Source organism: Pelmatolapia mariae, linkage group LG16_19 (assembly GCF_036321145.2).
Source record: "Pelmatolapia mariae isolate MD_Pm_ZW linkage group LG16_19, Pm_UMD_F_2, whole genome shotgun sequence".
Taxonomy (NCBI): domain Eukaryota; kingdom Metazoa; phylum Chordata; class Actinopteri; order Cichliformes; family Cichlidae; genus Pelmatolapia; species Pelmatolapia mariae.
The window spans coordinates 44357266-44371084 of NC_086241.1; the positions used below are offsets into that span (position 1 = coordinate 44357266).

Sequence of the window (13819 nt, forward strand, 5' to 3'; positions counted from 1 at the left end):
ATTCAGAAAGTTGTTACAATTAACCATCCAAAAACAGTAATACACTCCAGCATCCATTCAATCAAAAACAACAAAGTATACCAATCAGACCCAGTTTAAAGTCGGATATAACTCCCAGATCTAAAAAGTAAAGACAACAATAGTTCCCAAACCTTCCATTCTTTTACAGAAGACTATGGGCAAAAAGTCCATCGGCTCCATTCCTGATGATTTTATAGGCTCACTCACTCATTTAATCATACTTAGCAGAACATTATGTTCATTTTTTTCAATTTTGGTCATTCTAAAGTGGCGTACACACAGAAAGCTATTCATCTGTCATGCATCATTTTGTAGCTGATGGTCAGTCCCTACTGGTCATACCAAGCTCCTATTGCCTCAGTAACTCTCTAATGCATTTACCATGCTGGAATATGTCAATCAGTGATACACTGAGCCCATAAACCCTTCAGTCACTTGCCTCAACAACTAGAAAGTTTAATTCAGAATTTACCCACTGTGCATCACCAGGAGTTATTTTGTCCACCGTTGCTTAAGCTCAGCAATTGTCATCAACTTTCTATGGTCTCTGGCAACTCAACATGGGCCTGAATGCCATGGTCATTTTGGGCTTTTCATGATTTCTCTGAACTTTTATTTTAACAGGATGGAATAATTGCACGGCATACATCTTTGATGACTTTAAATATATACTGTACATACATTCACTTAAATATTTTAAGCGGTGTTCAAGGTTCTACGTTTTCTTACCTTAATGAGGCTCAGTGTTAACTTTGAGTTACCTTTTGATCATAATTGTGATTGTAATTGACAACAACTGGTAGTTTATCTTCACCAGAATGAATCACATTTGTTTGACAGCATTCACTGGACCAATGCAGGGAACAATGGGAAAGTCCAAGGAACTCAATCAAGATCTAAGAAAGAGAACTGTAGATTTACACAAAGATCTCTCGAGCCATTTCTAAACAACATCAGATTCCTAGATCAGTTCAAACAACTGTACATAAGTGCAAGTTACTCAGATGTGTCACCACTTTGCCAACATCTGGAAGAACCCAAACTGCCAGCCTCAGATTAGAGGAAGTTGTTTAAAATGTTCAGGAAAAACCCAGAAATTCCATGGACTGAAAGTGTCCCGACCAAGAAAGAAGCTCCAAAATCAACTCTTTCAAACTCGACCTAAATTTGCAGCTGTCCACATGGACAACCTTTGTGACAAGCGTTTTAAGGACATCCAGGATAAAAAAAAAAAAAATTTTAAAACATGGCAAGGGCAAAAATGCTCAGCTCAAGGCTTCATAACGGGACTTTGCAAATCAATGGGTGACGTCACAAACGCTAGATCCATCCACTATACTGTATATCAGGGGTCGGCAACCCTGGGCACGCGTGCCACAGCTGGCACGCCAAGGGTTAACTGATGGCACGACCGTAGGGTGATTTTTCGTTTTTATGGGCCGATGTTTTTTGTTTGTTTGTTTTTTGTAATGGTATAAACAATGAAAGGTGGTGGATTGGCCAGATGCTGGCCGATGTGTAAAAATAACTGAGTTGTTTGGTGGTGGCTATGGCGGAGCTTCCACAGAGGCCAGCAGGTAATGAGGGAAAGGGGAGGCAGGAGGAGGAGAGACCCGAGGCGGCCGCTGGTCCGAGTGTCAGGTGAACTGAACTTCAGGTAAGAAGTTATGACCTGCACTCTATCTGGGTCAGATATAAACCAAGTTTAGGTGGAGTTTATTTTCGTTGTGCTGACTTTTTACAGTCAGTTACAATAACTCGTACTGCGTGCTAGCTAGCATGACGGAGTTTCTATACAGCCGGGTGGGTGCTATGATGTTACTGATAGTGAACTTTATTTTATTCATAAGGTTCGTTAGTAGAGTTGCCAACCATCCCGTATTCAGAGAAAATATTATGTGTTTCGTATTGAGCTGAAAAGGAACAAAGTTTGTCCCGGACTTCAGCTAGAATGGAAAAAAGACACAAAGCTGGAGCTGCACAGCTGCCTCTTCTTCTCTCCCCTCTCTCTCCTGTTGCTACTTCAATCATGAAACTGATCAATGATAAGCTCGGTATTTCTGACGTAAGTCCCGTCTCTCTTGTTTATCTCCCACTTTGCGCCAGAAAGAGGAAACCGCCGGATGTCGCGCTAAACAGCTTGATCAGCTGTTGTTAGAATTTATTTAATATTAATTTCTAGTATCAGCTGAAGTTTGCTGGAGCCACAGCTGTAAAGCTGCTGGTCATGATGTCGGTTTGGATATGTGGTGAGAGGGAAACATGCAGATGAAACCAGGAGATGTCCTTACTGAATCATCAGAGCTGAACAGGTGATGGAGAAACAGGTTTACCTTTTAGGTGACATGAATGAGTTGAAGGGAAGTTATGAACTGTTTCTGAGAGACAAATAACACCAGGATCCTTTTCTATGTAGCTGACAGGTAGGGCATTAACGGGGGGGGGCACAAACAAATACTTTTCTTTCTTATCTCGTTTAAAATGTCTAGCTTTTAATAAAAAAAATATCTGAATATTACAATCAAAGTTTTTATCTGATGTAAAATGTATAGAAATCATACATATACCAACAAGACTGTACATCACTGTCACAACAGCGTTTGTTTTCATTCAAAGACTTTATGGCTTTTCCTATATTACCTAGTCAAAATGCCCGGGCCCATTTTTTGTCCCAGCCCTAGGCACGACACGCAGTGAATTAATCTGAGAAGGTGCATTAAAAAATAAATGGCCGGGCCAGCGGTGCAGATCGCAAATTAGCTCGCATAGACACATTAGTTGTCTTAATGACGGTATCTTAGCTAACAACCCCAACTACCAGATTCAACTTGTAATTGGCTAAAAAATCACTTCGCCCACCGGTGAGAGGGACGTTGCTAGCTGGCAATTTTTTCAAGCGATGTTGAAATTTCCACATTCCGACACTTCAAATGCTTCAGGAGCTGTCCGCTCAGCGCAGCATCAGCACCACGGAAATACACGGATACATCCGCAGACTCGAGACAGAATTCACAATGCGTTTTCGGGACTTTCAGGTGTATGGACCAATGTTTTCTTTTCTGATCAAACCATAAATCTTTAATGAGCAGCTGGATTTGTCTCGCACTAACTGGCTGGACACAGAGGACATCGAAATGCAGCTGATTGAACTGAAAAGCTCGACTCTGTGGGGGTCAAAGTTGCAGAACTATGAACGCAGCTGGAATCCACAGCTGTGCGTGTTCATGGAGCTTGCATTTTCACCTGCTGGACATCACTACCTGACAAGTTTAACTGTCTTCAGAACATTGCAGAGGCCTTATTGACAGTATTTGGCTCTACATATCTGTGTGAGCAGATTTTCTCTCACGAGTGTCCTCAGGCAGCCGTCTGAATGCTGGACACTCGGAGACCTGTGTCTCTGAGTGGGAGACCAGAGATCACATCAACATGTGTATCTCTGTATTAACAAACGTGCCATATTGGCCCAGTTTATTTTTCTCATCATTGTTGTGAGGAGACCATAAATAGCATTTGCATTTTCTGTTGTACAGTTCATTTGCTGTTGTGGAGTTCTTGTTACGGATAAAATGTGTCTTTTTTTGTTTCAAAATAGCTGATAACTATTCGCTGATAGCTGCCAACATCTGCGAACAAATATAATTCTATAAAGTTGTTCTATATAGTGTGTAACTGTTAATACAGAGTGTTATTAAATTTATTGCTAATGCAATCATATGGCACATTGACGTCTGAGGAAATTTTAGATGGCACTCATCATCAGAAAGGTTGCCGACCCCTGCTGTATATGATAAATCCAAGCAGAACCCTACATGGCAATAATAATCCTTTAGGGAACAGCCTCCCCCGGTAGTACAAGGTGTCGTTTGTTCCGTCTTCCTGCCATCACCCCCAAGCGCTCGGGGCAGATGGCTGACCTGAGCCTGGCTCTGATGAAGGTTTCTTCCTGTTTTATTCCTACTGTCGCCAAGATCTTGCTCAAAGGGGATCATCTGATTTTCTCTATTATTGTAGCGTTTTTAACTGACAGTTTAAAGCATCTTGAGATGACTGTTGTTATGATTTGGTGCTATATAAATAAAATTGAATTTAATAAAATAGGAAAACTAAACAACCCATCAGACAGTAAAACAACAGTCCATGTTCAGAGCAATAAAAAAAGCATTCTGGTTAGCAGTTTGCTACATCAGTATGGTGGTAATTACACAAGCATCAGTTTATTCCCAGCATCGTCTACAAGCATGTCGGGGCACACACACCTGTAGAGAGGCAGATGGATTTCATTATACATTCATGTGCAAATGTAAATGGGCACACAAAGGCCTGCATAACCACGTCTTTACACGCAAATAACAGAAAAAACACATTTTCCACAGCTCACTGCACAGACCAGTTCAGGTGTAGCCACAGGTGGAGGCTCCAGAGAGACTTTATAATTACAGTGCTGCAGTGCATTTCTGTGAGTTCGTGACCTCAGATAAGCTCCACATGTCAAACATTCTCATGCACGCAACCAGATGTGTGTAACCTACTAAACTGAGTTGGGTGTCTGGGAATGTGAGAGACTCGGCTCATCGTGCCTCATCGTACTGCTCCAGCATATGTCAACACGAGCTCGTCAGACATACGCATACCCCATCGCCGTCAGCCTAAACCACGTCTGGATGGGTGTTTGTGGTCTTAATCTCTTGCGTCACCAGCTCTAATAAAACTGTACGTGCTAGTTTGGCGGCAGAGAATTTTATGCACAAAATTGATTGTTGTGGCCTTAGTAAATCCGGTAGAATGAATAATCCTGGGTTATATGTCTTCTCCTATTATTTGACTAATCCTCCTACAATTCATATGCAATAAATGCAGTACGTTTGTCTCTCTGTGAGCTCCTGGATTAAGACGGTCACATGTAACTGCAACAGCTCTGCTTAGAGACCTGACAGAGACGTTTATTTCATTTCATTACAGTGTTATAGAACTGCGGCGGGAAAAAGTGTCAAATTTTGATCACCAAGTTTGTTATTTTACATAATTAAATGATGTTTAAATGTTTACTTTACGACATGGAGAGAACTGTAACGTTACTGTCAGGACAAAGTTTTCTACAAGATAAATGCGACAGCCGGGTGGGAGGAAGTCTTTTACTACATCGCCAAAGCACCATCCTATCGTTAAGATGCCAATTGTTGTCCACAGAATAGATAATCGGGTGTAGGTAGCTGCTCTCTAAATCTGTGTTTGCACAGATGTGGAGAGCTCTCTGTTTATTCACAAATAGAGGGCAAGTATGAGGAGAAAGGTTAGACCAACCGCTGAGCGCTGAGTCACAGTTAACTGTGTTCACATACAGAAACGGATGATTAACGCCACAGTAAGTAATTAGTGGACATAAGTGGACAGACAGCCAAACAGGTAAAACAGCTTCTCCGACTATGATGGTTACTCTCCCACCTTCCATGTCTTTTTTCATTTTACATCTAATTAAAGGTAACAGCAGAGTTATAGGATAGTTAGCTCAAGTTATTTAACAGGGAAAAAAAGGAAAGTACTCAAAAATATACATTGATTAGTGCAATTACACACCAATTTATTAGAAGACAAATTCACACATTTTCATGAACTTAGAAATAATCGATTAAAAATACATAGGAGTGAGCACCAGTTTGTGAAAGTCACCATGTTATCCCGACATACATAAAACATGTTACATATGTGGTTAGAAACAAATCACAGTCACAAATCGCTCTTTCAAACTGTGACCATTTAACATTTTCTCTCCTCCCTCAGTTGCACCTCTTCCTCCTGACCTAAAGCCTCATCTCCTGAACTTGTCAGGGCTCCAGCACCTGAAAACATGCATAAACATGTTTATTTATTCCTGATATTGTCGCAATTACTTATCATCAGCAGATCAGACATGCAATCCTCCAATCTTTGGACAGCTGAAAAGCAACAACAGCAGCTGGTTATTAGCTAACATTAGGCCAGCTAACGTTAGGCCTGAGTGTCCTCAAAATCCCACAATCTCTTTGATAAACAGTTTGTAACCAAATTATTTTTAAAATGGGGGCTGCCCCCCAATACAAGTTTTTTAAAAAAGGGAAGAATAAGGCACTGAAGTTGTTGCATCCTTTGCGAAAAAGTTCACTGCCATCCTCTCCAACCAAGTTTGCATCACAGATAATAAGTAGGACAGAGTCTCAGGATGTAGCTTTAATTAGAGCTCTTCTTCACAGGTTAAAGTTAGATTACTGGCCTTTACCTCACTCTTCAGCTCAAACCCCCAAACACTCCTTAATCAGAGGCTCTAAATAAAAAAATAAACACCACCTTATAACATTCACACCGACAGAAACTGGGACACCCTGAAGGAGAGTGGCATTTACACATACATCTGACGGAACCATCCAGGGAGCTATAAATGCACTCCAGTCTGTTTTTCTTTTTAAAGAGGTAAGATAAGGACAGCAAAGACGAACATGTACACCGCTCAACAAAGTGGAGGAGATATAGGCCAGTTAAATCTTTCAGTGTTTCACTGACAGCCGTATTAAACCAAACACGGTGTTTGCAGTAAAGAAAGAAGAAGGGAGAAAATGTGACTGGACGTGCGATGCTGAAGTACAGACAGTCTGAATGAATGAAGAGTTCATTAATGGCAGATTGACTTTTTTTAGAACTGGCCTGCATCGTTGTTACAATCAGACACGAAAGGTTCAAGAATATAACAACAAGGGATCTGATCCATCCATTCGTCCATTTCTAGTTTTCTAAATCTCTTTTTGCTAGTTTTTCTCCTGTTGATTGGCTGTATTGAGGTTTCTCACGTGACACCATCCTCACATTGCTCGAGAGTGATACAACTACCAGTTGCACAAGGAAAATGTATTCCCCCACAAGCTGGTCAGTGGTTACTGGCTGTCATTGGAGGAAATTGGTTCCAAAGAGGGTGCTGCACCAAAAACCTTCTTGTGATTGCTTTTTGTTGCTAGCAGATTAGCGTCGCCACATGTAGTTTTCATGGAAGGCATCACTCAGTAACTACAAGCTAACTAGTGGAAAAAAGTGACGAGGTGTGACTCAAACTGGAAATGAAGAATATTCACGTAAAAGCCAACTTTTTGTGCTGCAGACAAAACATGAAAACAAACCCAAACACACTTCCAACACAGTAAAAGCATATTTGCATAGAAAAACACACATTTGGAACACTATCAGTTATGGATCAGCCTCCCCAGTATGGGAACATCTTGACAGCGAACAAAACAAAAGGCAGCCAACATCCAAAGAAGAGCTCTGAATTCCTTCAAGAAGCCTGACAGCTGAAGACTACTAAAGGTGATCATCCCAAATAATGTCCACACCATGTCTTCGTCCCGTCTTCCTCCCCTAACAGTCACACCAGATAGCTGCCCCTCCCAGAGCCTGGTTCTGCCAGAGGTTTCTTCCTGTTAAAAGGGTGTTCTTCCTTCCCACTGTCATCAAGTGCTGCTAACACGGGGTCATCTGATTGTTGGGGTTTTCAGTTTCTTTATATTATGGTAGGGTCTTTACCTTATAATATAAAGGACTCATAAATAACTTAAAATTAAACATATATAGAGAATTAATTGACCAATATGATATTTCTTAAACCATTAATCATTAGTATTGTCTTAAAAACCCTATAACCATTGGGCTTTCATATATAATGTATTTCCATGCTTTTCTAAATGTTTCAACAAATCACTGTACCCATTAGTGCTGGGCATATGACGATATATATTGTGTGGACGATAGAAAAGCGTCTATCGTGCCATTTGTCTTCTATCGTTTCTAAGCCTAATTTTATAAATTATTATATAAAATATATCATTAACCCTTTACAACCGGTCGGAGCAGGCACACTCCGTTTTCCCTAACTATTTTTAAATCCCTGTAGAACTGGAACCACGTGAGGTAGCGCAATAATTTTTTTTGCATATGAAACCGGAGGAGTTGTACTTACATCTTATTCCATTAGCTTGCCCTAGGTCACTGTTTTCTTCCACATATGCAAAAATTGCATAAAAAGCACTTCCAGCAACAAAAACATAATATTCCAGACTTCCAGCAACAAAAACAATATTCTAGAAACACGCTTTGCCGATCCGATCAGCTGTTCATAACACTTCCTACGTTGGAATATAAGTCAGGGACTATCGCATGTCCGCCATTACCCGTCCGAAACCGGAAGTGACGTCATTTTCGCGGAAAATGTAGTTTTTTAGCTTCAAAGTCTATGTTGGTTTTTTAAAAGTCGTGTTTGAGTTTATGCTTTTCTGTACCGTTTCTGGGATGCTTAGAAGTCAAATTACACTGTTGGAAATAGTTTATTTTGATGCACATGCTGTTTTTTTGCAAATTTGCATTTATTTATTTTCATTTTTCCTGTAGTATATTAAAATTAGTGTATCTCAAACATAAAACTATGAAGACACTCAAAATAAATTTCTTGTGGTTGGAAACTATTTTGTGCAACTTTTTTTGTATTTACAGTTTTGAGGGATAAGCCTCTTAAATTTCTCTAACTAGAAATATATGTAAAAAAAAAAGATTTTCAATTTTTTTGTAGTTTATTGCACTTTGTTGCAATTTATGTAGTTACTATGGACTGAATGCATACATATTATTAAAATTTGGGATATAACGGTTGTATTGATGTATAGCAACTTGAAATGCTCCCACAAATGGCACTACAGCATGTAAAATGTAAAGATAAGCTCTGGCGGACTTGGTTCTATGGTTGGTCTTAAAGGGTTAAATAGCCTGTGCAAATATATTAGTGTTGTCTTCTCACTATACATACTCTGAACTTTATGCAAGAGAAAATAAAGTATAAAAAAATGATATTTGCAAAGAAACTCCGTCTTGTGGTTTTGCGACATGGTGCTGCTTTACGTGCACCCGGATTTGCAACATGTTTTACGGTAACTCAAAACAAAGACTGCACCCTCTCCACTCGCTGTTTACAGACTGCATACTTTCCAGATGACCACAGGTCAGGTGGTATATCGTGATATATATCGTTATCGTGATATAAAATAATTCATATCGTGATAAATATTTTTTCCATATCGCCCAGCACTAGTACCCATTTCTCATTTTCTTGGCAAAATACAAAAAGAAATGGAGGATGGCTCAAGACTTTGTACAGCACTGTAGTGCTACATCATAACTTCATATTGAGCTCAAGCGTGTTTTCACACTAAAATTTTTGCCTGAAGCAGTCTTTAAAGCTACATTCGAGTCATCACGCCTACACTGCGGCACACCGTGGACCAATACACGAGGGGCTGGTGATACATTATTGCCCAACACAAATACAGGAGGAGGTGGGGTCTCCGCTGCCAGACATGAATCAGTCGGTGGGGAGACAGCGAAGGCGCAGACGGCCACTGGGGAGCCTTTCCAGAGGACGGGAAGAAAGTAGGAGGAAGAGAAAGAAAGAAGAAGAGTTGTTTCTCTCTCAGAGACGCCTGCAGACTCAAACAGCCACAGACGCCCATAAATCTGCCCACACGTGTATACACCATCACCAGCTCACTCCTGCTGGCAAACACAAGCCACCAACACAACACAGCCTCCCACACACAAAACCAGTGCTCAGCTACTAGGAAATATTTAAGAAGATCAATGTTACTCTCAAGCCTGCATAGTAGAACTGAAGCATGCACAAGCATGGTTAGCGTAGCATACAGACTAAAGACAAAAACTTGGTCTACTGGCATTACTAACAACCAATACACGAGGACAACACCGTCCCTCACTTGTTTCTTTTTAAGTAGTTTTCCATTATGTCAGCATATAAATCTGTGAAAAAAAGTTGGAAGCACAGTAGCTGTATAAAAAGATGGACAGCATGACAGCTCCGCAAAAAAGAAGCCAGAACGTCTCAACCATCCCCTGGTGGTCAGCTGCAGTACAGGTCATAAATCCTGTTGCCATCCAAATGCTAATTTCTGCTGCTCCCTTATAGGCCAGCAACTGCATTTGTGTGCGTATGCATTTCCCTTTGGACAGCCTATCACTGCAAACATGCTCGTATGCAATCCTCCAATACCTCAAATGTACAGTCAGGTCCATAAATATTGGGACATCGACACAATTCTAACATTTTTGGCTCTATACACAACCACAATGGATTCCAAATGAAACGAACAAGACATGCTTTAACTGCAGACTGTCAGCTTTTATTTGAGGGTATTTACATCCAAATCAGGTGAACAGTATAGGAATTATGACAGTTTGTATATGTGCCTCCCACTTCTCAAGGGACCAAAAGTAATGGGACAATTGGCTTCTCAGCTGTTCCATGGCCAGGTGTGTGTTATTCCCTCATTACCCCAATTACAATGAACAAATAAAAGGTCCAGAGTTCATTTCAAGTGTGCTGTTTGCTTTTTGAACCTGTTGCTGTCAACTGCCAGGATGAGATCCAAAGAGCTGTCACTACCAGTGAAGCAAGCCATCATTAGGCTGAAAAAAACAAAACAAACCCATCAGAGAGATTGCAAAAACATCAGGCGTGGCCAAAACAACTGTTTAGAACATTCCCAAAAAGAAGGAACGCACTGGTGAGCTCAGCAACACCAAAAGACTAGGAAGACCACGGGACACAACTGTGGTGGATGACCAAAGAATCCTTTCCCTGGTGAAGAAAACACCCTTCACAACAGTTGGCCAGATCAAGAACACTCTCTAGGAGGCAGGTGTATGTGCGTCAGAGTCAACAATCAAGAGAAGACTCCACCAGTGTGAATACAGAGGGTTCACCACAAGATGTAAACCTTTGGTGAGCCCCAAAAACAGGCAGGCCAGATTAGAGTTTGCCAAATGACATCTGAAAAAGCCGTCGCAGTTCTGGAACAACATCCTATGGACAGATGAGACCAACATCAACTTGTACCAGAGTGATGGGAAGAGAAGAGCATGGAGAAGGAAAGGAACTGCTCATGATCCTAAGCATACCACCTCATCAGTGAAGCATTGTGGTGGAAGTGTCATGGCGTGGGCATGTATGGCTGACAGTGGAACTGGTTCTCTTGTATTTATTGATGATGTGACTGCTGACAAAAGCAGCACAATGAATTCTGAAGTGTTTCGGGCAATATTATCTGCTCATATTCAGACAAATGCTTCAAAACTCATTGGACGGCGCTTCACAGTGCAGGTGGACAACGACCCAAAGCATACTGCAAAAGCAACCAAAGAGTTTTTGAAGGGAAAGAAGTGGACTGTTTTGCAATGGCCAAGTCAATCACCTGACCTGAATCCGATTGAGCATGTATTTCACTTGCTGAAGACAAAACTGAAGGGAAAATGCCCCAAGAACAAGCAGGAACTGAAGACTGTTGCAGTAGAGGCCTGGCAGAGCATCACCAGGGATGAAACCCGGCGTCTGGTGATGTCTATGTGTTCCAGACTTCAGGCTGTGATTGACTGTAAAGGATTTGCAACCAAGTATTAAAAAATGAATGTTTGATTTATGGTTCTTATTCTGTCCCATTACTTTTGGTCCCTCAAGAAGTGGGAGGCACATTTGCAAACTGTTGTAATTCCTACACCGTTCACCTGATTTGGATGTAAATACCCTCAAATAAAAGCTGACACTCTGCAGTTAAAGCATGTCTTGTTCGTTTCATTTGGAATCCATTGTGGTGGTGTATAGAGCCAAAAATGTTAGAATTGTGTCGATGTCCCAATATTTATGGACCTGACTGTATGTTATGGATGTGGAGAATGCTGTGCATCAGTCAAACCTGATTGGTTGACAAGGGAACTGAAATAGGGAAGCGAGCGAGAGCGGAGTTCTCCAGGACTAAGAGACACACAAGAGACTAAAAAATACACAATGAAAAACAGCTCTTCAGCTCTTTGTATACTTCTCTGGCCCACGCACCAACAACCGCACAAGAAACCCCACTGACTGGTTGTACCACATATTCATTGACAACAGATGCTCTCGGTGTTCCCCTGAATAACCCAGAGGAGGTGGCTGAGGAGAGGGAGGTCTGGGCCACGGTGTTTGTCTTTTTAAGCACTTTTTATGTTTGTATGTCTGATATCAATATAATGATTAATATTAGCATTAGAACTGAATTGTGAATAGGAAAATAAATCAATAGATTTCATTAACAAGGTTAATTTAAAATACAACACCAGTATTTAAAGAGCCTCGAGTATCTTAAGAATAAACATCACATTCATTTACTACATGGTGTGAAATATGGAGGTCTGAGAGGCTGTGCTAAAATATTACGAGACCAAATACTGTTTAGCATCCTGTGGAATAATTTAACCCACTGTTGGAGATTTCAACAGGAGGCAATCAAGGAGTTTGGTTGGAATCTCCCAAAATTGATCCTGGCATGTATGATTTGTTTTTCTTTACATACATACATAAATAATATAAATAGTTGCAGTAAAATTAAACCTTCACTGGGAACTAAGGACATTAAATGTCATACATTAAAAATCATCCCCTTCATGACTCAAATTAAACTTGGACTCATTATTTTACTTAAAATAAATGAGTAACATATTTTTGGATGTAATGATCAAGTATTATGGCTTGCTCTATCAACAAAGTTTATACATGGAGGTGAGTGAAATTCTAGGATATCTTTTCATGGTAAATGAACTGGCTCTTATATAGCACACACAAGTACTTTAAATGTGTTTATACTCACAACATTCAACCATTCACACAGAAAGTCATGCAAGTACTTTTTCCTACATTTAACTGCTTTTAATCCAACAATCTCATACGCAAGCAATGTGGCATCTTTGGCTATCTACCTGTTCATGAATGAATGTGCACGACTTCCATGCAAGTGGTGTTTATTATTCTAAACATCATTAGTTAAAGCCTTGATTATACTTCACTGTGGACACACACACACACATTCCTGCTATGCTTCCAAGTCCACTTGAAGTCTGCCACCATGTGTAGTTGGTGCACTGTGGACCACATGGTCTGCACGGTCACCAACATGCGGGCAGGCGCTTTTTTGACATGCACTCTCGCACTCACTGTGATGACCAAATGAACGTGATTCGTACCGAATGGACCTCAGTGGACTCGCACAGTGAGGTCACTCAATAATCAAGGCTTTATGTATGAAAACTAATCTTGACCTCAGCTGGGGACCGGGCAGCTCCTCCTGCTTCCTCTCCACCACATGATGATGTTCAGTGTAAAAACATGGAGGAGGCTGCCCTCCGTAGCGTCAGGTTATTTAATGTAAACCCAAGTTGTTTGACAACAGAGCGAGGTGTTTTAATACTCTTATGTTGTTCCCAGTTATATCCACACTGTATCTCCTTACTGATGAGCACGTATAAGCTAGAAGCTTATCCTTTCCTAAAAGTTCAAACCATCCTTCAGACTCCATGTGACAGCAGAATAAAGCCCCACACACAAACAGCATGGTAGAAATATCCTACATACAAGCCTCCATCCTCACCCAATTACAAAACACACACGCAGCATTTAACAGCAGTATTCCTCAATCCACACCCTCCTATCTCTCCCTGCTAATCCCCTGCATCCATGCGCACACTGCCGTTACTCAGCGCCTGCTGCAGTCTGACAGCCCTGTGACTCCGTGGCTCTGTCGCATTAAACATCATCAGCTGAGCAGACGGTCGTCGCTGCGGTAACCAGCTGCTGGCAGTCGACGTCTGGGCTCTCTGTCCGGCTGCCAGCAGCCAAGCGGTTGCTTGTCTGTGTCTGCAAGTTGATGATGCGTTTTTAGACTAAAGTCCCGTGTCAGCAAGAGCT

At 41.1% G+C, this 13819-nt stretch overlaps 1 protein-coding gene across 1 annotated transcript in view; it reads right to left on the reverse strand.

The window, feature by feature from the left end:
* The window catches only part of brf1a (BRF1 RNA polymerase III transcription initiation factor subunit a), a 133711-nt gene that overhangs the window by 112160 nt on the left and 7732 nt on the right, over nt 1-13819 (reverse strand). The window lies entirely within an intron of this gene.